A 24,041-nucleotide genomic window follows, 5' to 3' on the forward strand; every position below is an offset into this window, starting at 1 on the left:
GGAATTCTCACTGAGGATAGTTTGGTCCTCTGAGGCTATTAGCCAAGGTTGCTGAACACAGGTGGCCTAAGCAGTCACATCATGTGATTATTACCTGATGCCACTTAGGTTCTTCCTGGGTACAGAGCACTGGGAAAAATCCACACTGAACCCAAGGGAAGCTGGGGGACTTTCTAGAGGTGGAAGCAGATAACAGCTGCTAATTCTGTTCATTGTGCATTTTCGGCAGAGCAGTGAGGTTTCTTGAAAATTGTTTTAAGAAGTCGGACTTACAAATGCACTTTGTTAAAATTCACACTGGCTGTTAATGTCAAAGGCAACTTCAAGATCCTACTTAACAAAAGAGAAGAGAAGCAAGTTTGGGGAATGAAATGAGGGGCAGGGTTATCATTTTGCATGAAACCAGCACTGGACTACTTTTTTTTTTTTTTTTTAATCACAAAGTTCCTGAAATTGTATTTGTAAAACATGCCTTGTTGTTGATGCTCCATCCCAGCCCGATGCCCTGAGAAATGGCAGGAAACTGCTGGTGGCTTAGATTATAGGGAGAAAGGTCAGAATGCAAGTAGTTTATTTGGGAGGTGATCCCAAGAAATGTCAGAGAATAATGGAGGAAGAGAAACACAGCAGGGCAGGCAGCCAACCACAGATGTATTATCAAGCTAGTTACCATATGGGCAACCGGAGAGCAGTCCATCTGGGGTACTCTGTGGGGCAGTATAGGACACACCTCAGTTATTCCAACCAAGGGGCAAGAGGTATTTATCCACCAGATCCCATCAGGCACTGATTAAGGACTTCTCTCAGGAAGTGTTTATTCTACCTCACTCGCAACCGACGGTGTGCGTGGACAGGGGAGTCTCCTGCCTCAAGAGAAGTCTTCAAGCACAGAGATACAGAAGCTAGCAGTTGGAAGTCAGCCAGGGTGCACTAAAATTGGTTGAATCTAGGGGAATATGAAGGTGATATCAATAGTATCTGCTACAACTAAAGTTATTTGACAAATGTGCTAATTTTTAATTTCTTTCTTTCTTTCTTTCTTTTTTTTTTCTTTTCTTTTTTTTTGGAGACAAGGTCTCACTTTGTCACCCAGGCTGGAGTGCAGTGACACAGTCTCGGCTCACTGCAACCTCTGCCTCCTGGGTTTAAGCGATTCTCCTGCCTCCGCCTGCTGAGTAGCTGGGATTACAGGCATGTGCCACCACGCCCGGCTAATTTTCGTATTTTTAGTAGAGATGGGGTTTTACCATGTTGGCCAGGCTGGTCACAAACTCCTGACCTCAAGTGATCTGCCCACCTCAGCTTCCCAAAGTGCTGGGATTACAGGCGTGAGCCACCGCGCCCGGCCATAATTTCTATTAGTAAAGTTTGTGAGATCATTTTTTGGTTGTGGAGCATCTGTGGTGGACAGACTCTAAGATGGTTCCAAATTATCCCTGCCTCACTATCACATCTTTGTATGATCCCCTCCATTTGAGTATGAAAGGGATGTGTGACTTTCTTCCAACCAATAGAGTATGACAAAGGTGATGGTATGTCACTTATATGATTAGACTGCATACAGTTGTGACTCTGTCGTCCTAGTAGATTCTTTTTCTTCCTGGTTCTGATAAAATCAACCTACCACATTAGAAAGACCCACATGGTAAGGAACTGAGGGTGGCCTCTGGTGAACATTCCTCAAGGAACTGAATCCTGCCACAACCACATGCACTTGGAAGGAGATTCTTCTGCATTCAAGCCTCAGATGAGACTCTGGCCCTGGACAACACCCAGGCCTCTGAGAGACCATGACACATAGAACCTAGCTAAGTCATGTAGAATCTCTGACTCACAGAAACTGTGAGATATTAAGTGTGTGTTGTTTGAAGATGTTAAGTTTGTGGCAATATTGCTATACAGCAATAGATAACTAATGTAGCATCCTAGGAGAAGACATGGCTAAGAGGATTGGTTTAGTGACAAGATGAACTTCTGGTGAGTGTTAGGAAGCTTGAGTGTGAGATAAAAAGGACCTGTCCTGGCTAACACGGTGAAACCCCGTCTCTGCTGAAAATACAAAAATTAGCCGGGGGTGGTGGTGGGCACCTGTAGTCCCAGCTACCAGGGAGGCTGAAGCAGGAGAATGGCGTGAACCCGGGAGGGAGAGCTTGCAGTGAGCTGAGATCATGCCACTGTACTCCAGCCTGGGTGACAGGGCAAGACTCCGTCTCAAAGGAAAAAAAAAAAAAAAAAAAAAAAAAAAAAAAGATTTCTATACCTGATGAGGTATAGGTTTGATCATTCCTTTGGGCAACAGGAAGGGTAATGAAATGCTACTGCCAAGTGAAAAGACATTTTTAGGAAAATGTGATTAGAAGTGTTCAACAAGAATGTTCAAAGAGAATGTATGATTCATGTGTTAGATCCTATTAGACAATAAAAAAGAAGCATGTTTGCACAAAGCTTTGCACATAATAAGACTTTCACAGATGGATTTGAGTTGCCCATGTCTGTTTGCTGTAAGTAATTGTATGGTTAGGATAATGACGTAGGTGAATTGGGAGTTAAGTGAAGCACTTAAATGAGGCCCATACTCTCTATGGGAGACTGAGAAAGGGGAAGCACTGTGGTAAAAGTATACAGTAATACCTTGGTATCTGTGGGGCATTGGTTTCAGGACCCCCTTGAATGCCAAAATCCATGGATGTGCAAGTACCTGATATAAAACTACACAGTATTTTTATAACCTATGAACATCCCCCTAGATATTTTAAATCACCTTTACATTATTTATCATATGTAATACAATGTAAATGCTATGTAAATAGTTGTTGTATTGGTTTTATTTGCATTACTATTTTTGTATTGTTGTTTTTAAATATTTATTTCAATTTTTTTATTTTTTAATTTTTGTGAGTACATAGTAGGTGTATCTATTTATAGTATACATGAGATACCTTGATACAGCATGCAATACGTAACAATCACATCATGGAAAATGGGGTTTCTGTCACCTCAAGCATTTATCCTTTGTGTTGCAGACAATCCAGTTATACTCTTTTAGTTATTTTATAATGCACAATTAAATTATTATTGACTGTTTTCCCTCTGTTGTGCTAGCAAAGTACTAGGTCTTATTCATTTTTTCCATTTTTTTGTACCCATTAACCATCCCAACTTCCCACCCCCACCCCAAACTACCCTTCTCAGCCTCTGGTAACCATCCTTCTGTCCTCTTTTTGTCCATGAGTTCAGTTGTTTTTATTTTTAGTTCCCACAAATAAGTGAGAACATGTGATGTTTGTCTTTCTGTGCCTGGCTTATTTCACTTAACGTAATTATCTCCAGTTCCATCCATGTTGTTGCAAATGACAAGATCTCATCCTTTTTTATGGCTGAATAGTACTCCATTGTGTATAAGCACCACATTTTCTCTATCCATTCATCTGTTGATGAACACATAGGTTGCTTCCAAATATTGGCTGTTGTGAACAGAGCTGCAACAAACATGGGCCTGCAGATATCTCTTCGATATACTGGTTTCCTTTCTTTTGGATATATACCTAGCAGTGGGATTGCTAGATTGTATGGTAGCTCTATTTCTTGTTTTGAGGAACCTCCTAACTGTTCTCCATAGTGGTTTTACTCATTTACATTCCCACCAACAATGTACCTTTTCAAATATTTTTGATCCACGACTGGTTGAATCTGAGGATGCAGAATACAGGGATACAGAGAACCAAACTATACATTATGCTGGCTACCTGTCCCAGGAGTACTCTTGAAGGAAGAGGACAGGAGGCTCCCACTGGACACATGGGATCCAACATCACACTCCTAAAAGGAGATCATGTAATTGTGCTTTTTTTTTTTTTTTTTTTTTTTTTTGCATTTGATGCAGTACTAAGATAATGCACACAATAAAGGGTGAATGTCTAAGTGGCAGAAAGATGTGGTATAATGGTCAGGACCATGTGGGAATAATTTTTCACTAAGGCTGATTTTATTTTTCTTTAGCTACAGAATCCTATAGCAATAGATATTTTGTGTGTTCAGGAGAGGAAGAGAAATAGGAATTTTCCCATCTGTAATCTATACTTTCTACATATGAACTAAAATATCCTCTTTTCTCTTTTCTCTGCCATTTTGTGATGGTTAGATTTCTTACTCATATTTCTGAGGCTTAAGCTCCAAAACCATTATTGTTTTGTAGCTAAATGAAAGATTTAAGTATTTCTGTTTGTGGCATATCCATGGTTGATGCAGGGATAAGGGGTGAGCAGAGGAAGAGTGTTCTAAACCCCAGAATACAGTGTTTTATATCCACCTCTAAGATTGAGGCTGAAAAAGCCTATTTATAAAATACCTTTAAAATTATAGAGTTCCTTCTGTATTTGAAAGTACTGTCCGGAGTCTTCTGGAATAATCAAAGAAATAGCTGACAAAAGAGCTTAGCAAGCATTTGAAGCACTGAGCTAGCACCATCAAGACACTTTGGGATTGAAAAATTGGTGGAGAAATCATCCCCAGAACAATTGATTTTTTGGTACATTCAACAACTGCCTAATAGTCACAACCATCAACTTAAGAGGGAAAATATACACTACCATATAAACCTCCGGATGTGCTTTACAATAGCTACAATTTCAGAGAAATGAGATCTTATTTAAAAGATGGATTCTTAAAGCGGTTGCAATTTTTGAGTAACGCTAATGCGCAGGGGGGGGAGCTGACTTCCGTAACAGTACTTTATTTTTCTGTAAAAATGCTACTCAACAGCCCACATCCCACTTCTTGTTTTGTACAATTTTTGCTGCCCAAGGTAGGGTGCAGGGAGACAGGAGGAACTTGAAAAATCAAACGCAAAGATGGAATCACAGAGTGCCCCAGCAAATAGGATCCCCTCCTGATGACTCAGTAGCCAACAATCTTCTTATCCAACATTGCTTTTAAAATTTGGACAACATACAAATATCTTTTAAAGGGGAAGAAAGACTGCACATAAGTGTTATCTTTACTATTTCTTCTTGTGTTATTTAAATATGTAGGGACAAGCGCTAGATGTGGTAGGCCATGTTTGCATTGCTGTAAAGTAATACTTGAGGCTGGGTAATTTATAAAGAAAAGAGGTTTAATTGGCTCATGGTTCTACAGACAGTAAAAGAAGTGTAGTGCCTGCATCTGCTTCTGGTGAGGGCCTGAGGAAGCTTACAATCATGATGGAAAGGGGAGCGGGTATCCCACCTGGTGAGGACAAGAACAAGAGCGAGATGGGGGAGGTGAACACACTTTTAAATGACCAGAGCACCTGTGAACTCAGAGTGAGAACTCACTTAACACCAAGGAGGTGGCACCTAGCCATTCATGAAGGTTCCACCCCCATGATCCAAACACCTCTCACCAGGTCCCACCTACAACACTGGGGATTACATTTCAGCATGAGATTCAGAGGGGACAAATACCTAAGCTATATCACTTACATATAATAAGCTGCTTATATGTATTGTCATTCCACCAGTATAAGTAAAAAAAATAGATTTCCAAATGAAAAGTGAGCAAAACTAGGAAGTGACAAAATACAAATTAATAACATTTATGTAACAAATAAGATGATAAAGGCAAACTGGTATTTACAGTTAAAATCTTCATTCCTTCATGTGTTTGTTTGTTCATTTGACAAGCACTGGGTGAGCACCTGTCATTCCCAGTGGTGCTTTTCTAGGCACCCCAAATATATCTGTAAGCAAAACAAACTTCCCCATCTTCATGAAGCTTACATTCTAGTGTTATAGACAGATAGAAAACCAAATAAATAAGTGAAATATGTAGTGTGTCAGATGATATTGAGTGCTAAGGAGAAAAAAATCTAGAGAAGGGGAGATTTGAGAAAAGGGAGCTGCAATTTGTAATTTAGGAAAGGCCTCATGGAGAAGGTGGTATTTGTATAGAAAACTCGAATAAGGTGAAAGAGTGAGTATTTGGGTGTTACTGAGTGAGGGAAGGGTCAGTGTTCCAGAGAGAGGGAACAGTGGATGCAAAGGCTCTGAGGCTGACGTAAGCCTGTTTTTGACTTGCCTCTTTTTCAAACTACTGTAAAACCTCTGCTCTTACTGTGTTGGCTGTTAGGTCATTTGTCTTTTACTGGAGGATAATGATATCTTTTATATATTACATCTACTTCATTTTCAAAAATTAGGCAATAACAGTAAAGTGATATTATTTAACAGTAATGGGATAGTAAACCTAATTATACACATGCAGGTATGGAAATACAGTAACAGACCACATTAATTGGTCGGTGGGATTATAAAGACTATGCTTAATTGAATATATTCATACTATTATCAAAATCTAAATGTAGAGTTAGTAAATTTGCATAAAAATGCTTACAGATGTCTGATAACAAGACCGTAGACCCTCTGTGGCCCGAGGAACCCCACTTTAAAAAACAAGGAGGGACCCCTTTTAAGCCTACCTTCTAACTGGTCGATTCGAGGTCATCTGTTGCACTAGTGAATATGGAGATACAAGACTTCTTCACTTTGGCCCCTACAATATTACTGATTATGACTCAACACGTGGTTTGGGGAATGTACAGGGCACATGGCTAGAAAATAAGTTCCAAAAAACAGTCTTAGTTCTTTCGTTGTCATACCCACCTATGAGAATTGCTTCTGTGATTTTAGACCATGTGCAGCCCAGATTCTCTGCCCATAATTATCTAGGCAGGAAACAGCTTTGTTGATTTTGCAACACCGAGAGGAGATTGGAGAGTAGTTTGGGCAAAGCAGCTTCTGCACCATTTCTATTAGCCCACAATTCTGCATCTGAGACAGAATGGAGAGCCTGAAAATAATTCTTGTGAGGCTACCTCATTAGTCATGGGACAAGACTGGCTTCAAGGTTGAGGTGGGAGTGGCCAATGAAGCAATGAAAACACTCTTTGCCCATGCTTTTGGAAGCTACACTAGTTTTGATGAGGGTTCTGAGAAAGTTTTCCAAAATGCATAACATAAGAGAGGTACCTAGGGTATCAGCATTAGGAATGAATGTAGCTGGCAATATCTGTTACAATAACTGGTGCCTATCTGTGACATTTAAGATGAAATTGGGAGAACTCCAAGATATTTTGAGAAAGAATTGAGTATAGTGGAAAAAAAAAAAAGAAAGAAAAGAAAACATTCTTACCATGAAATGGTCTGGAAAAATGGATATGTATGTTAAATTAACTTTTTTTTTTTTTTTTGGATACAGGGTTTTACTCTAGTTACCCAGGCTGGAGTGCAATGGCACTATCTGGGCTCACTGCAACCTCTGACTCCTGGGTTCAAGAGATTCTCCTGCCTCAGCCTCCCAAGTAGCTGGTTAAGTAACGGATGCATGCCACTGTGCACAGCTAATTTTTTTAAATATATATAAATATTATATATATATATCATTATATACTATATATAGATGATAAGATAGAGAGAGAGAGAGAGAGAGAGAGAGAAGAGACAGGGCTTCACCATGTTGCCCAGACTGGTCTCGAACTCCTGGGCTCAAGCGATCCACCCGCCTCAGCCTCCCAAAGTGCTGGGATTGCAGGCCTGAGCCACCACGCCTGGCCAATGGGTACGTATTTTTGATTAACATTTCTTAATTAACCTTACATGGAAAAGTAGATGATTTTGATAGGCTATCCTGACTAATCTGGACTGCATGGAACTGCTTAAAGGTAATTTTCTCATCAGGAGTAATTATTTTCTAGGACTAGGCTATAATCTTGACATGATAATATGATTACTGCCTCTTAAAATAACATAAATTTTATACGTACAAAAATCTTGTCTCCTTTACTCACACTACATGCTGATACCCTTATCACCATCACCACCACTTTGCCTCCACCGCATCCCCCCACACATCAGATATACAAACACACATTTAAGAGAACTGTCTGGGATCCCATAGGATTAACATAATGTTTCATAAGCATCAAGAGGTAAGAAATGAAGATTTCACATCCAGACTTCCATAAAGTATCAGAAGACACATGGTGTTAGCATATGATATTACAAAGGTAGTATAACATAGTGGCGAGGAGCAGGGGACCTGGAGGCAGACTGCCTGGGTTGAAATCCCAGCTACTACTAACCAGCTATGTGAGTTACTTAGCCCTCTGTATGCCTTGATATGCTCATCAGTAAAATGAATTGAATAATTTTACCTAAGTCATGTGATTGTAAGAATTAAATAAATTACTGTATGTTAACCACTTAGAACAATACCAGCATACAGTAAACATTATAGAACTAAATAGAAATAAAGAAAGAAAGAAGGCTTACCTTAGAAAAAAATAGTAAGTGGATTATTACAAATTGTTAAGACATGACGATAGAACTATTTACGATAGAACTATTTATAAAGCATTTGATTCCTGAAGTAATAGCAAAATCTTTATTTTTCAATTTGTGTAAGATTTTGGTTATGTAGATGACATTGTTTTTGAGTAGAATGCAATCAATACCTTGGAACTATTTGGCATTTTATTCCCCTAACGTGAAGCATGAGTTGTAAGAAAAAATAATCTATATTCATGAAAGTGCACTAATAGGCTGAGAAATCAACAACTGCTTGACATTCATGAAATGTCTTTTTCAGTGTATCACGAAGTAGCTCAGGAATAGGCATTGTTTGAAGAATAAAAACTTGCTACAGATTAAGAACAGGGAAGACTCAAATATCCTTAATTCCTTACTTTATATGTTATAAACACTGTAGTGGGTGCTGTGGTATGCTTCTAAGATACTACCTTCAGGATTAAAGTACTCACTCTCTCAGGTTTTGGGATTGTTGGCAACATACGTCCTTTAGCTGTTAACCCTTTCTAGAAATTGCTTTCTGCTGAAGAGATCTGCCTCATCCAAAGTCATACTCCCTTTCTGTGGGGGAACTGATACCCAATGTTTGGTATATCTGGGTGTATGAAGACTTGACCCACTTGCTCCAGTTTGAGAAAGTTCTTCAGGGCCATCCCAGGTCTTCAGGTCTCCATACAATTGGCTGAGGCCACTTGCACCCCCTGGGAAGGTTGATATGTGCCCAATATTATCTGAAAACTTCTTTGTGTTAAGTTGATTCAAATGACAAAAAGTCTATGTCTGTTGCTATTTCACAAAAGAAGCTCAGTCTCATCTATGACCTTTACCCTCAGTAGATTTTATATTCTTTTGAAAATTATTTCAAATTTTGGTCAAGAATGGATATCTCTTGCTAGATAATTTTCTTGGGCATTAACAATAACAAAATTTTACAAGGCTGGACAGTGGGATAGAAGTTGAAATGACATATGGAGAGAGAGAGAGTACACAAGGAAAAAGAAGGCACCGGGCATATATGTGAAGTCATCTTGGAAATAGATTCTTCAGCCCCAGTCATCCCAACTGATGCCACATGGAGCCAGAAAGAGCACAACTGAGCCCTTCCTGAATTCCCAACTCATAAAACCATGAACAAAATAAAATTATTCTTTCAATCCACTATGTTTTTGGAGTAGTTTGTTATGTAGCAGTAGATAACTGAGGCGAACGGATTTGCTAATGACCTGAGTAATTAATCAAATATGCTGGTGAGTATAGAAGGTTATGTACATTGCTGAGACTATGGAGCCATTCCACCTGCCTTCGGGTTCTGGCTTTGCCACTTGTAAGCCCTGTGATGTTCAGCAATGCATGCTTCAGTTTCCTCATCTGTAAAATAGAGATAATAACTACCTCACAGTATTGTTGTGAGGATTTAATTGGTTAACACTTAGGAGGTGCTATATAGATTTTAACTATTATTATTGTGACAAGTAGCTGGGCCTCAACAATAGCAACAAGTAGAGTGCTCTTCTTTTTAGCATAGTAGGAGTAACCTTGAGATTCAGTGAGAGATGAGATTAAATCCTAGATCAATGATGTATGTGTAATTCTGGAGCTTTTCGGGGCCTCAATTTTTCCATTTGTATTATGAGGCTAGTACTACATATTTCTTAATGTTCTTGTGAGAATTAGATGAGCTAACCTGGTTAAGTACTAGGCTTAGAGCCTGGGAAGCAGTTAGCATTCAGTAATTGCTGATTCCTTTGGCACCCCCCTCACCCTATTTGAATCCATATAGGGTAAAAATCTCTTAGCAGAAGAGAAGAAGAGATTGGCTGGTTTTAAACTCTTCAGCAACATTAAACACAGAGTTTACTCAAGCTTCATGGTGAAAGCCTAGTTCAGTTGTTTTCAAGGAATACCTGGAAGGGTATCTACAAAAGTAACCTGCTGATACCCAGTTTTCTTTCAATGAGACACTATTCTTGTCATACAAAACTATGGTTTGGGTGTCAGTAACAGGCTGAGGATGAGTGGTATCAATTATCTGTTACAACTCAAGGCTATCAATCAAAACATGTATTATTTCCTATGCCCTAGGCAACCAACGGCATCAAACTAACAAGAACTCGGAGGAGCAAATAAACAGGAATGTGAAGCTACCAGGTTCCCAGGAAGGTATAGCACCAGGGGCTTTTAGTTCCACATTGCACTCTCGTTGGTACCAGATGAAGTGAAAGCATGAGGGAAGTAGTTGAGGGAGAATGCAGCAAAAAAAGAAAAGAAAAGAAAAGAAAAGAAAAGAAATTCCCCAAATCAGGGCTGAAGTAAACGCAATAGAGAATCTAAACACTGGACTCTGCTGCAGGTAATAAACAAAGCCTCATCAAAATAAGCTCAAGAGGGCTTGGCTAGTGATTTCCAGAGACTTGCCCCTACCCTGGACAAAAGCATTAAGAAAACTTGAAGTGATGTCTCTTCATGAAAAAACAATGGCAAAGTCAGAAAAAGTAGAGAAGTGAATCAGAATAAATCAACTTTTAAGTGAGCAGTCAGGGACCAGGAAGAACAAAATTTGCAGTACCCGTTTTATATCAGTGTGGAAAACTAGCTCATTTTAACCTGTCATTGTACATAAATCACTCTTCAAGCTTGGTGGAGGCAGGAATTCTTCCTCTAATACATCATATTTACCTGAAAATAGGTCACCATAAAATGATAATGGTGGTTTTTTGCTAAGGAATATGTCAAAACTATAAAGATTGACCCCCAAGAAGAAGTTAAATGTGAGAGTAAAAGATGAAACATATTCTTAGAGGACATTAAAGCACAATCGAACTCTTCATACAATGGGGAAAATAAAGGAAAATATGATATTATAGCCCCAGGAGTCCTAATGAATAGTAGAAAGAACCCTTAATTCCAGATTCCTCAAACAGAAGTGATCTAGTGACCTCCATCCTACTTCAAGATCCCAATAAATCATATAATAACATGGTATTTATTAAGTACTTAATATGTGTCTGGCCTGGTGCTCCTCTTTTTAAATATATGTCTTCATTTAGTTGTTACAATAATCATATGATTGAGGAACTATTTTAACCCTCATTATTTAGGCAAATAAATCAAGACTTAAGAGAAATTAACTTACTGGCCCAAAGTCACACAGCTACCAAATGGCTGAGTGGGGATTTGAATTTAAAACTCCTTGACTCCTTGAGTCAATATCATCAAGCTCTATACTATATTGCCTCTATAAATTCCCTACTATTTATGTGCTCATGAATACTTCCCCAACTTGTCATATATTGTCAAGGAATGAGAATAAGTCATTTCTTGTTCTCAAATAACTTTTCCTTTCTCTATGCTATAACTATAGATTTAAAGAACACAAAGAAATTGATTATATATGATAATAGGATGTGATAGGGCAAATGCTTTAATAGAGAATTAAGCATATTTTGTACTCTGAACACTTCACTTTTACCATGTATATAAAGGAGATACATGACAAATATAAGTCATTGACTGACAAATCACTAATTTATTTTATTTTTTTTTATTTTTTGAGACAGAGTTTTGCTCTTGTTGCCCTAGCTGGAGTACACTGGCACTATCTTGGCTCACTGCAACCTCCGCCTCCTGAGTTCAAGTGATTCTCCTGCCTCAGCCTCCCAAATAGCTGGGATTACAGGTGTGTGCCACCATACCTGGCTAATATTTGTATTTTTTTTTTTTTAGTAAAGACGGGGTTTCACCATGTTGGTCAGGCTGGTCTCAAACTCCTGACCTCAAGTGATCCACCCGCCTCGGCCTCCCAAAGTGCTGAGATTACAGGAGTGAGCCTAATGTATTACTTAATTGACCTTTAAATAAGTGTTTCTAAAAGGGCTCCCAGTGGTTCCTGCTTCCTGGTATTCATGCCCTTGTGTAATCTCCTCCTCTTGAGTGTGGGCTGGATTTAGTGACTTGCTTTTAATTAGCAGGATGTGGCAAAAGTCACAGGATGTCCCTTCTGAGATTAGTCCTCTCTCTCTCTCAGAGTCCTCACTTTAAGAGAAGCAAACTGCCATGTTGTGAACTGCCTTATAAATATGTCCATGTGGCAAGGAATCGAGAGAAGCCTCTGGCCAGCAGCCAGCAAGAACTTGAGATCCCCAGTCTAACAAACAGTCCCCAGAAAACTAAATCCTGCTGACAACCATGTGAGTGAGCTTAGAAGCTGATCCTTCCCAAGATGAAATTGCAAGTTCAGCTTACATCTTGATTGCAGCCTTGTGAGTTAGGAGATCCTATCTAGCAACTCCTGGATTTCTGACCCACAGAAACTGGGAGTTGATAAACGTTTTTTGCTTAAAACCACTAAGTTTTGGAGTAATCTGTTACATGGTCATATATAATGAATACAGTGCCCCTCCATTTTGTGACAAAGAGCAGCAGTGCTGTAGATGTTTTCATTTAAGGAAGTCCAATTTGAAAAAAAATTACACAGGAAATCTTGTTGCCATGGCAACAAGCTACAGGTTTCTTATGCTCAGTGTAAACATTGAATAATAATCCCAATGGTTCGGAGCTCACAGATTTCATCTATTAAAAGAGAAATTAAATGTTGAGGAAGGCATAGACAGTGGGCCTCTCATGTGGCCTTTGCTCCAAGAATCCTACCACAATGGTCTCCTCTGAATTCCAGTGGTTGCTTCAGGACTGAGGAGAAGGGACAGTAGTGGCAGTTATTACTTAGTCTTTGAAAGTTAGAGGTAAAGGAAAGCCAGCTAGATGTCCCACTTATGAGTCAAATAGAAAGGACATTACTTTGCTTTCGGATACTCTCAGGAGAAATGGTAATGGGAGAATAAGCTGAATACTTTGCATTTGTTAAACCCTTTATTCTTTTCAAGAGACTGTCATGTCTTTATTTCCTTGGCACCTCACAATGACCTAATCAGATAGGCAGGGAAGGCATTGATTTATATTATATGTGGCAAAAGTGTATTTATGTAATTTTTGCCTTCCATTAAAAAAATAAAAGTAACAATCAGAGAAATGATTCTTCTGATCTCACAAAACCAGTGGGCAGCCAAAGCAGAGTGAGAACCAACAACTCATTTCCCAAGTTCTTAGCCTCTTCTTCCCACTGCCTTTCTCTGCTGGTCAAACTTTCCCCTAGCAAACATTTCTTTTCCTCCCTAGGAAGATAACACTGCTATTTCAGAGGTAGTGACCCTGACCCACTACGGACACAACAAAGCTTGTATGCCTTTTTCAGGAGTTGTAGGAGACGATCTGTAGTTTTCTCTCATTATATCCAAGAGGCCACCTTCACATTTTAAAACTTGGTGTCATTCTTGTAACTTGTTCATACAGCAGCACTTTTTAAAATTGTTATTTATTTTTAATTTATTTACTTTTAATATTTATTTTAGATTCAGGGGTACATGTGTAGTTTTGTTATATAGGCAAATTGCATGTCATGAAGGTTTGGTGTACAGATTACTTAGTCACCCAGGTAACAAGCATAGTACCTGATAGGTAGTTTTTCTATCTTCACCCTTCTCCCACCCTCCACCCTCAAGTAGGCCCTGGTGTCCGTAGTTTCTTCCTTTGTGTTCACGTGTACTCAGTGTTTAGCTCCCACTTATAAGTGAGAACATGCAGTATTTGGTTTTGTGTTCCTGTGTTAGTTTGCTTAACATAATGGTCTCCAGCTCCATCCATATTGCTGCAAAGGACATGATCTTGTTCTTTTTTACGGAGGTATAGTATTCCATGGAATATATGTATCACATTTTCTTTTTCCATTCTACCGCAGATGGACATTTACTTGATTCTATGTGTTTGCTATTATGAATAGTGCACATGTCTTTATGGTAGAACGATTTATATTCCTTTGGGTATACATGCAATAATGGGATTGCAGGGTAGAATGGTAGTTATATTTTAAGTTCTTTCAGAAATTGCCAAACTGCTTTCCATAATGGCTGAACTAATTTACATTCCTACCAGCAGTGTATAAGAGTTTCCTCTTTGTATCCTCACTAGCATCTGTTAGTTTTTGACTTTTTAATAGTAGCCATTCTAACTCGTGTGAGATGGTATCTCATTGTGATTTTGATTTGCAGTTATATAATGATTAGTGATGCTGAGCATTTCTTCATATACTTTTTGGCCGCATGTATGTATTCTTTTGAAGTGTCTGCTCGTGTCCTTTGCCTACTTTTTAATGGGGTTCTTTGTTTTTTTGTGTGTTAATTTGCTTAAGTTCCTTATAGGTTCTGGATATTAGGCCTTTGTTGGATGCCTAATTTGAGAATATTTTCTCGCATTCCAGCAGCATTTTCTTAAAACTTGATGTGTATCAAGTTACCTAGGAAATGAGTTAATGTTCAGATTCGCAGGTCCTACCTCCCAGATGCTGCTAATTAGAACTGGAGTGGAGCCCAAGACCATTTTTTTTTCCCCAAGCACTTCCATGTGATTCTGATGGAGGTGGTACATGACCAACTTTGGTAAATGCTACCTGACACATTCCTTTTCAGTATTGTGCTATAACAAAAAGCTAAAAGACACACACCTGTCATACACATGAATACACACACAGAGGAATATCTTGCTTTATGCAGTAAATGGTTTCCAAAAAGGATGTATATGTATCACATTTTATACCTCAGCTCACACATGAAATATGTTATATTCACATATCATTTCCTTTCAAAGAAAGAACTACATCTTAAGGGTTATTTGATCCTTAGCACCTAGCACAATTCTTGGTGCCTAGAATTGGCTGACTTGGTGTTGCTTAAATGAATGACTATTCACTTTATTCAAACTGGGAGAAAGTCTTAGCGTAGCATGATGATAAGTCAAAGGTTTGTCAGCACCATGTAGCATGCCTTAACAGCATTCACTCCTGTTTCCACTTAATGATTGTAAGCACTGCTTTTATTTTAGGATTCAGAAAGGCAAATAATAATAATAACATGGACAGTGATATACCCCTGCAAATGGGAAGCCCTTAGAAAAGTGGTTGTCTTAATCATAGGGTCTTTCTTTTCCTCTCCAAAACTTAAAAGTTACAAGCTCAGCCTTGCCAGGAGACTTTATGTTCTATCACATTTGTAACTCCAGGAGGAGAAAGGACATAATAAACAGTACCAACATAAGGCCTTAAACTGCCCTTTCCCAAATAACAGAGAAAATATTTGTTCTTGAATCAACAAATTACAACACTGTATTTAGCAAAATTAATTAGAATCTTTTAAATAGATGTAGAATAGTGATACATATACTCACTAGAACAGAAACTGGTGAGGTTTTTGCTGGCCCAGCTTAGGAGACCAAAATAGAGCAAAGAACTGGCTTTGGTGTGCCTCTGGAGCAGGCATTTTTCCTGAGTTGCTAAATGGAGGTTTTCAACTGATTTGTTTATGTGACAGCTTGCCTGTTAACAGAAAAATATTGATTCCTCTGGCTTAGCAATGAGGCTCCTAAAACATTTTAGCCCTAAACTCATAAATTGGTTTATTAAAAAAATTAAGCTTTCCCAAGGAGTTTGGTTGGCCTCAAATGTTTGATTGGACAAGGCACAGATATTTTTCCTGATTTTGCAGTTAGAAGCCAGACTTTCTACTTTCTATGGTTTGACTTATTGGATAAGCCCTTTGAAAAATGGAGCTTATACTTAGTGTGTTTTATTTTAACTTCAATGATGATATGCATCTCTGCAGTAAATTTTTAAATAGCTGGTTATATATGCTGAATAAATGATGAACCTAATAATGCTCCCAGCTATCCTCATAGAGCATCTGGAAGGTAATCAGGGTCAAGATTGAAAGACAAAAAGACAGGGAGGAAGAAAGATTTAATACATGTCATGTTCTGGCAAATGAATGCTGATTTATGCCAAACTAGGCTTAAAAGAACTAAAATTACCATACGTGGTACAATCATTGCAGGCATACTCCTCACATAGCAAGAACAGTCTTGTGAAAATTTGTATAAGTAAACTTTATCATCAACACTTAAAATTGATAAAGAATATGCACAGATAATAATAGCAGCTCACATTGTACAGTTTATTTCTAAAGTCATTGAGTATACAGTATTTAATTTCATCATTGTAATAGTCTTTTCATGTAAGAGTTATAATCATTCCGGGTTTTTTTTTTGTCTCTCATTTTCAATAGCTTTATGGAGACATAATTGAAATAAGCTGTATATATTTAAAATAATTTGATAAGTTTTGACATATGTATACAGCTGTGAAATCATTAGCACAATATGCATCGCCCCCAGGAGTTTCCTTGTGCTCTTTCCCAAGCAACCACTGATCTCCTCTCTGCCATAGATTAGTTTAGTTTGTTTAGATAATTAGTGTAGATAGATTGGTTGGCATTTTCTAGAATTTTAGATTAATATAATCAAACACTATATACTCTTTTTTTGGATGAAAGAAGTCTGTGTTTTTTCACTCAGCATAATTATTTTGAGCTTCATCCATGTTGCTGCATGTATCACAGTTCATTCCTTTTCATTGCTGAGTAGCATTCCATTGTATGGAAATTTCACGATGTTGACATATTCATCTGTTGATGGAAATTTGACTTGCTTCCAGTTTTGCGCTATTACAAATAAAGTTGCTATGAACATTCTTATAAGTCTTTGTATGAACATGTGCTTTATTTTCTCTTGGGTAAATACACATGAAAACACCTAGATCATATGGTAGGCATATGTTTAACATTTATATTATTATAACATATTATTATTACATGTTATATATGTTATTTTACATTCTCAACTGCAGGCTATGAAAGTTTCAGCTCCTATGCATTCTCACCAAATCTCGGTCTGGTCGTCAATCTTTGTACTTTCAATTTAATTTAATAGATGTGTAGTGGTATCTAATTGTGTTTTTAATTTGCATTCCCTTAATGGCTAATTATATTGAGCATTGTTTGTGTGCTTATTTGTCATCAGTATATATTCGGTGAAGTGTCTGTCAAAGTATTTTGCCCATTTTTTAATTGGGTCATTTGTTTTCTTTTTGTTGAATTTTGAGAGTTCTTTATACATTCTGAATACAAGTATTGTATCAGACATATGCTTTGTATATATTTTCTCTCAGTCTGTGGTTTCTCTTTTTATTCTCTTAAGAGTGTCTTTTGAAGAGCAAATTTTTTTAACTTTGTTGAAGTCCAGTTCATCAATTTTTTAATGGATTATGGTATTGATATGGCATATAAGAAATCTTTGCCTAATCCAAGGTCACAAAGATTTTCTTCTAGAAGTTTTGAAGTTTTAGTTTTTATATTTAGGTCTAGGATAAATATTGAATTAATTTCTGTGTATGGTATGAGGTATTATGGACCAAAGTTTGTTTGTTTGTTTGTTTTTTGCATAAGGCTATCCAATTGTTTCAGCACTATTTGTCAAAATGCTATCTTTCTGCATTGAATTGCCATTGCACATTTGTGGAAAATCAGGTGTCTATATATGTATGAGTCTATTTTCGAATTCTTTTTTATTTCATTGATCTATTTTTCTGTCTTGATGCTAATCCCTTACTCTCTTGATTACTACAGCTTTATAATAAGTTTTGAAATCGGGTACTATAATTCATCCAAAATTGTTGTTCTTCAAAGTTGTTTTGGCCATTTGAGGTCTCTTGCATTTTCTTATAAATTTTAGACTCTAATTTTCATTTTCTGTAAAAAAAAAAAAGGCCCGCTGAGACTTTGATTACAATTATGTTAAATCTATAGATCAATTTAAGGAGAATTCATATCTCGATTATACCAAGTCTCTTGTTTAATTTCTCTCAGCAATGTTTTGTAATCTTTCGTGTACAAGTCTTTCACATCTTTTTCCAGATTTGTCTGTTTCGTATTTTTGATGCTATTATAAGTGTTATTGTTTATTGAATTTCAATTTCTCATGGTTGCTAGTACAGATTCTCTTCAATCTACAGTATGTGTATGCCCCAATAAACCCATTATAAATGGAAAATGCATTTACTACACCTAACCTACCGAACATCAAAGCCTAGCCTAGCCTACCTTAAACGTGCTCAGAACACTTACATTATATAGTTGGGCAAAATCATTTGGCAACACGGTACACTTTAGAACATTGGGTGTTTACCCTCATTCTTGCACGGAAGACTGGGATTTGTGTCTCGCTGCCACTGCCCAGCATTGTGATAGACTATCATACTGTTTTCTACTAAATGCAGATTGTTTTCACACCATCCTAAAGGTAAAAAATTGTCCTCTAAGTCAGGGATCATCTATATATAGAAATATCAATGACTTTTGTATATTGATCTTGTATCCTGAAACTTACTTGCTAAACTTGAGTTTTAGTTTTAGTAGCTTTGTTTTCTGTAGCTGCAATGGGATTTTCTACACAGATTATCATGTTGTTTAAGAATAAAAAGTGCTTTATTTCTTCCGTTCCAATCTGGATGACATTTATTAATTTTCTTTGTTTGGTTATACTGGCTAGAATTCTAACTCAACGTTGAATAGAAGTGGTGGAAGTGGTGACAGCAAATTTTTTTTTTCTTGTTACTGATATTAGGGGAAAATCATGTAGTCTTTCACTATTAAGTATGATGTTAGTGGTAGATTTTTTTTGCACATGCCATGCCTGTATTCATTCTCCATTGCTGCATAGCGAATTACCTTAAAGGAGCAATTTAGGCTGGGAGTAATGGCTCATACCTGTAATCCCAGTGCTTTGGGAGGCCAAGGCAGGAGGATTGCTTGGGGCCAGGAGTTCAAGACCTGCCAGGGCAACGTGTTAAGATTCTGTCTCTACTAAAAATTTTTGAATTAGCCAGGTGTATTGGCTTGTGCCTATAGTCCCAGCTACTTGGGAGGCTGAGATGGGAGGATCACCTGAACCCAGGAGTTTAAGGTTGCAGTGAGCCTGGATCATGCCTCTGTACTACAGCATGAGTGACAGAGTGAAGTCTTATATTTAAACAAAAATAAAAATGAATTAATTAATTAAAAGAAAAAAACAAACAAAAAAAACCCCATAGCAACTTAACAAACATTTATTATCTCACAGTTTATGTAGGTCAGGAATCCCAGCTAAGACATGGCTTAGCTGGGTGCCTCTGCCCCAAGGTTTCTCACAAGACTGTAATCAAGGTCTTAGCTGTGGCTTTTGTTTCATCTGAAGTCTGAGTTCAGGGCAGATTTGCTTCCAAGCTCACTCATGTGGTTGTTGGCAGAATTCATTTTCTCACAGGCTGCCTGATTGTGGGTGTCAGTTTCTCACTGGCTTTTGGCCAGGGAACTCTTACCAGTTTTTTGCCACATGGTGCTATCCGTAGGGAAGTCATACCTCGGCCGCTGGCTTTCCTCAGAGCACGTGACGGCAAGCAAGATAGAAGATAGAAGCCACACTCATTTTGTAAGCTAATCTCAGAAGTGATGCCCCATCACTTTCTAGAATTCTGTCATAAAGAATGAAACAGCCAGGCGCGGTGGCTCACACATGTAATGCCAACACTTTGGGAGGCTGAGGTGGGCGGATCACTTGAGGTCAGGACTTCGAGACCAGCCTGGCCAACATGATGAAACCCCGTCTCAAAAATTAGCTGGGCGTGGTGATGCATGCCTGTAATCCCAGCTACTCGGGAGGCTGAGGCAGGAGAATCGCTTGAACCCGGGAGGTGGAGGTTGCAGTGAGCCGAGATCTTGCCATTGCACTTCAGCCTGGGTAACAAAGGGAGACTCTGCCAAAAATAAAAATAAAAATAAAAATAAAAAATAAAAAATAAAATGAATGAGTCACCACTAGGTTTAGCCTACAATCGGGGAAGGGATTACAAAAGAGGCAGGGATCATTGGAAGTTATCTTAGAGTCTGACTACCACAATTCCCTTTATCGAGTTGAGGAAGTCCCCTTCTATTTCTAGTTTCCCAAGAGTTATTTATTTATTTATTTATTTATCAGAAACGTGTTGACTTACGTCAAGTGAATTTTATTTCTATATAAATGATCATGTGGTTTCATTTAGTTTTTAGTTTGTTTGTATGGTGAAGTTTGTAAGTTTGTTTGCGTTTTCAAATGTTAAACCAAAAGTAAATTCCTGGGATAAACTTCACTTTGTCATAATGTATTGTCCTCTTTATAAATTTTTAGTAAAATTTTGCTAATAAATTTTGTATTTATGTTAATGCAATATGAGAGATATTGGTCTGTAGTTTTCTTTTCTTATAGTGTTTGTCTGGCTCTGGTGTGAGTGTAATATTGGCCTCATGGAATCAGTTAGAAAGTAGTCCTTACTCTTCAATTTCTGTGAAGAGTTGTATAAAATTAGTACTATTTCTTTCTTATATATTTGGCAGAATTTATCAGTGAAGCCATCCAGGTCAGGAGTTCTCTTCATGGGAAGGTATTAAATTCCAAATTCAATTTTCTTAATAGTTAAGCCTATTCAGGTTCTATATATCTTCTTGAGTAAGTTTTTGTGGTTTGTGTCTTTCAATAAATATTTCCATTTCATCTACGTTGACATTATTAGCATAGAGTTATTCATAATATTCCCTTCTTCCCTTTGTAATATATACAGGATCTGTAATATTACCTTTCTCATTGCTGATGTTGGTAATTTGTCTCGTGTCTCTCTTTTTCTTGAACAGTTGGCCTAGAGGTTTATCAATTTTATCTTTTGTTTTTCAAAGAAAGAACTCTTGATTTTATTGATTTTCTTTTCTGTTTTTGTTTTCTTTTTAGTTGATAAAAATTTTGATTTTTATTATCTCCTTTCTTATGCTTATTTTGCTCTGCTTCTTCTTTTTTTTTTTTTTTTTTTTTTTTGACAGTGGAAGCTGAGGTCATTGATTTGAGACCTTCTTTTCCAATATATGAATTTCATGCTATAAATTTCCCCCTAAGTACTGCTTTGGCAGCAGGCCATAAATTCTATGTTATGTTTTCATTTTCATCTAGTATAAAATATCTCATAATTTCTCTTTTTATTTCTTATTTAATCCATGCGTTATTTAGAAGTGTGTTACACTATTTAGTTTTCAAATATTTGGAGATTTTACAAATATCATTTTGTTATTGATTTTTAATTTAATTCTATTTTTGTTAGAGAACTTAATTTGTATGACTTATAATACTTTTAAATGTATTGATACTTGTGTTATATCCCTGAATATGGTCCAGCATGATAAATGTTTCTTGCTTACTTGAAAGAGAGGTTTTTTGATGTTCTTATTGAGTGGGTTGTTATATAAATGTCAATCAGGTAAAGTTGTTTGATAGTGTTGTTCAAGTCTTCTATACTCATGCTGCTTTTCTGCCTACTTGTTCTATCAATCATTAGGAGAGAACTATTAAAATCCTCAATTATAATTGTATATTTGTCTATTTCTCCTTACAGCTCTATTGGTTTTTGCTTCATGAACTTTAAAATTCTTGGCCAGGCACGGTGGTTTATGCCTGTAATCCCAGCACTTTGGGAGGCCGAGGCAGACGGATCATCTGAGGTCAGGAGTTCAAGAGCAGCCTGGCCAACTTGGTGAAACCCTGTGTCTACTAAAAATATATTTAAAAATTAGCCAGGTATGGTGGTGGGTGCCTGTAATCCCAGCTACTCAGGAAGCTGAGGCAGGAGAATTGCTTGAATCCAGAGGTGGACGTTGCATGAGCCGAGATCGTGTCACTGCACTCCAGCCTGGGCGACAGAGCAAGACTCCGTCTCAAAGCAAACAAACAAACAAACAAACTCTTTTATTTGGGTTAATGAACTTTTAGGATCAGTATGTTCTCCTAATGAATTAACACTGTTTTCATTATAAAATGATCTTCTCTATCCCTGGTAATATTCCTTGCTCTAAAATCAACTTTATTCTCATACGGCCATTAAAGCTTTCTTTTGAATAATGTGTTAGCATAATGTTCTTTCATTATCCTTTTCCTTTTAACTGATTTGTATCATGATATTTAAATTGTGTTTCTGGTTGGTGGTGTACAAGTGAGTCTTGTTCTCTTTTTACAATCTGACAATGTGCCTTTTACTGGAATCTTTAGAGCATTTACATTTAATGTGATTGTTGACGTTCTTTGGTTTGCATCTACCATCTTGCTATTTGCTTCCTATTTGTTCCATCTGCTTTTTATTCCCTTTTTCCCTCTTTTTCTTCCTTCTTTTTATTATTTTTACATTTTATTTTATATCCTTTGTTGACTTATTAGCTATAATTTTATCTTATTGTTTTATGATTACATTAGTGTTTATACTATGCATCTTTGACTTATCACAGTCTACCTTCAAGTGATACTATATCATTTCATATATAGAATAAAAATTTTGCAATAGTGTGGTTCCATTTTTCTCCTTTCATCTTTTATGTTATGGTTGTCATACATTTTACTTATACATATGTTATAAACTCCATAATACATTCAGTTTGTTTGTTGGTTGGTTTTGTTGTTTAAATAGTCAATTATCTTTTCAAGATATTTAAATTATGAACAAAATTTTTATAAATTTACCCAGATGGTTACCACATTACCATGTCTAGTGCTCTGCATTCCTTTGCATAGATACATATTTCCTTCTAGTATCATTTTTTTTTCTGCTTGAAGGACTTTAATATTTCTTACACTGTGGGTTGATGAATTCTTCTAATATTAAGTCAGAAAAAGCCTTTCTTTGCCTTCATTTTTGAAAGTTCGTTTTGACCAAGTGTAGAATTAGAGTTTGACAGTTTATTATTTTCCAGTACTTTAAAGATGTTGCTCCACTGTCCTCAAGTTTGCATTGTTTCTGACAAGAAATGTGATGTCATTTGGATCTTTATTACTCTGTATTTATCTTATTTTTTCTGAGTGCTTTACAATTTTTTGCTTTATTAATGGCTTTCACTAATTTGATCATGATGTACCTGGGAATAGTTTCCTTACCTTTTTTGTGTGTTTGGGGTTCTTTGAGCCTCTTAAATCTCTGCATTTATAGTTTTCATGACATTTGGAAGACTCACTTATTATTTCTTCAAAAACTTTTCCTGTTCTCTCCTTTCTTCTCTTTTAACTTCAGTAACATATCTCTTATGTTGCTTGAAATCCCACAGCTCACTGAATCTCTCTTCCTTTCTTCCTTTCCTTTCCTTTTTTTTCTTGAATCTTTTTTCTTTATGCTTTACATTTTGGACTGTTTCTGTTGCTATGTTCTGAAGTTCACTAATTTTTACTTATGCCATTTCTAATCTTCTGATAATTTCATTCAGTGTATGTATTTCATCTCAGACATCATAATTTTCATGGCACTTTCTATGTTTTCTCATGCATTATTTATATCTTCTATGTTTCTACTTAACATTTTGAACATATAGAATGCAGCAATAATAACTATTTTAGAGTCTGCTGATTCTAACATCTGTGTCAGGTCTGGGTTAGATTTGATCAATTGATTGTCCTCATTCTGAATGTTTCTTCCTGCTTTTTTTCATGCTTTATTTTTTCTTTGATTTGATACCAGTTATAATAAGCTTTACTTTACTGGGTTTTGGATTTTTAAGAAATTTTTATTTTAAGTTCAGGGGTACAAGTGCAGGTTTGTCACATAGGTAAACATGTGTCATGGGGATTTGTTGTACAGATTATTTCATCACCCAGGCGTTAAGCCTAGTACCCATTAGTTATTTTTCCTGATCCCCTCTCTCCTCCTACTCTCCACACTCCAACAGG

The sequence above is a fragment of the Macaca nemestrina genome, chromosome X (assembly GCF_043159975.1).
Source record: "Macaca nemestrina isolate mMacNem1 chromosome X, mMacNem.hap1, whole genome shotgun sequence".
Lineage (NCBI taxonomy): Eukaryota > Metazoa > Chordata > Mammalia > Primates > Cercopithecidae > Macaca > Macaca nemestrina.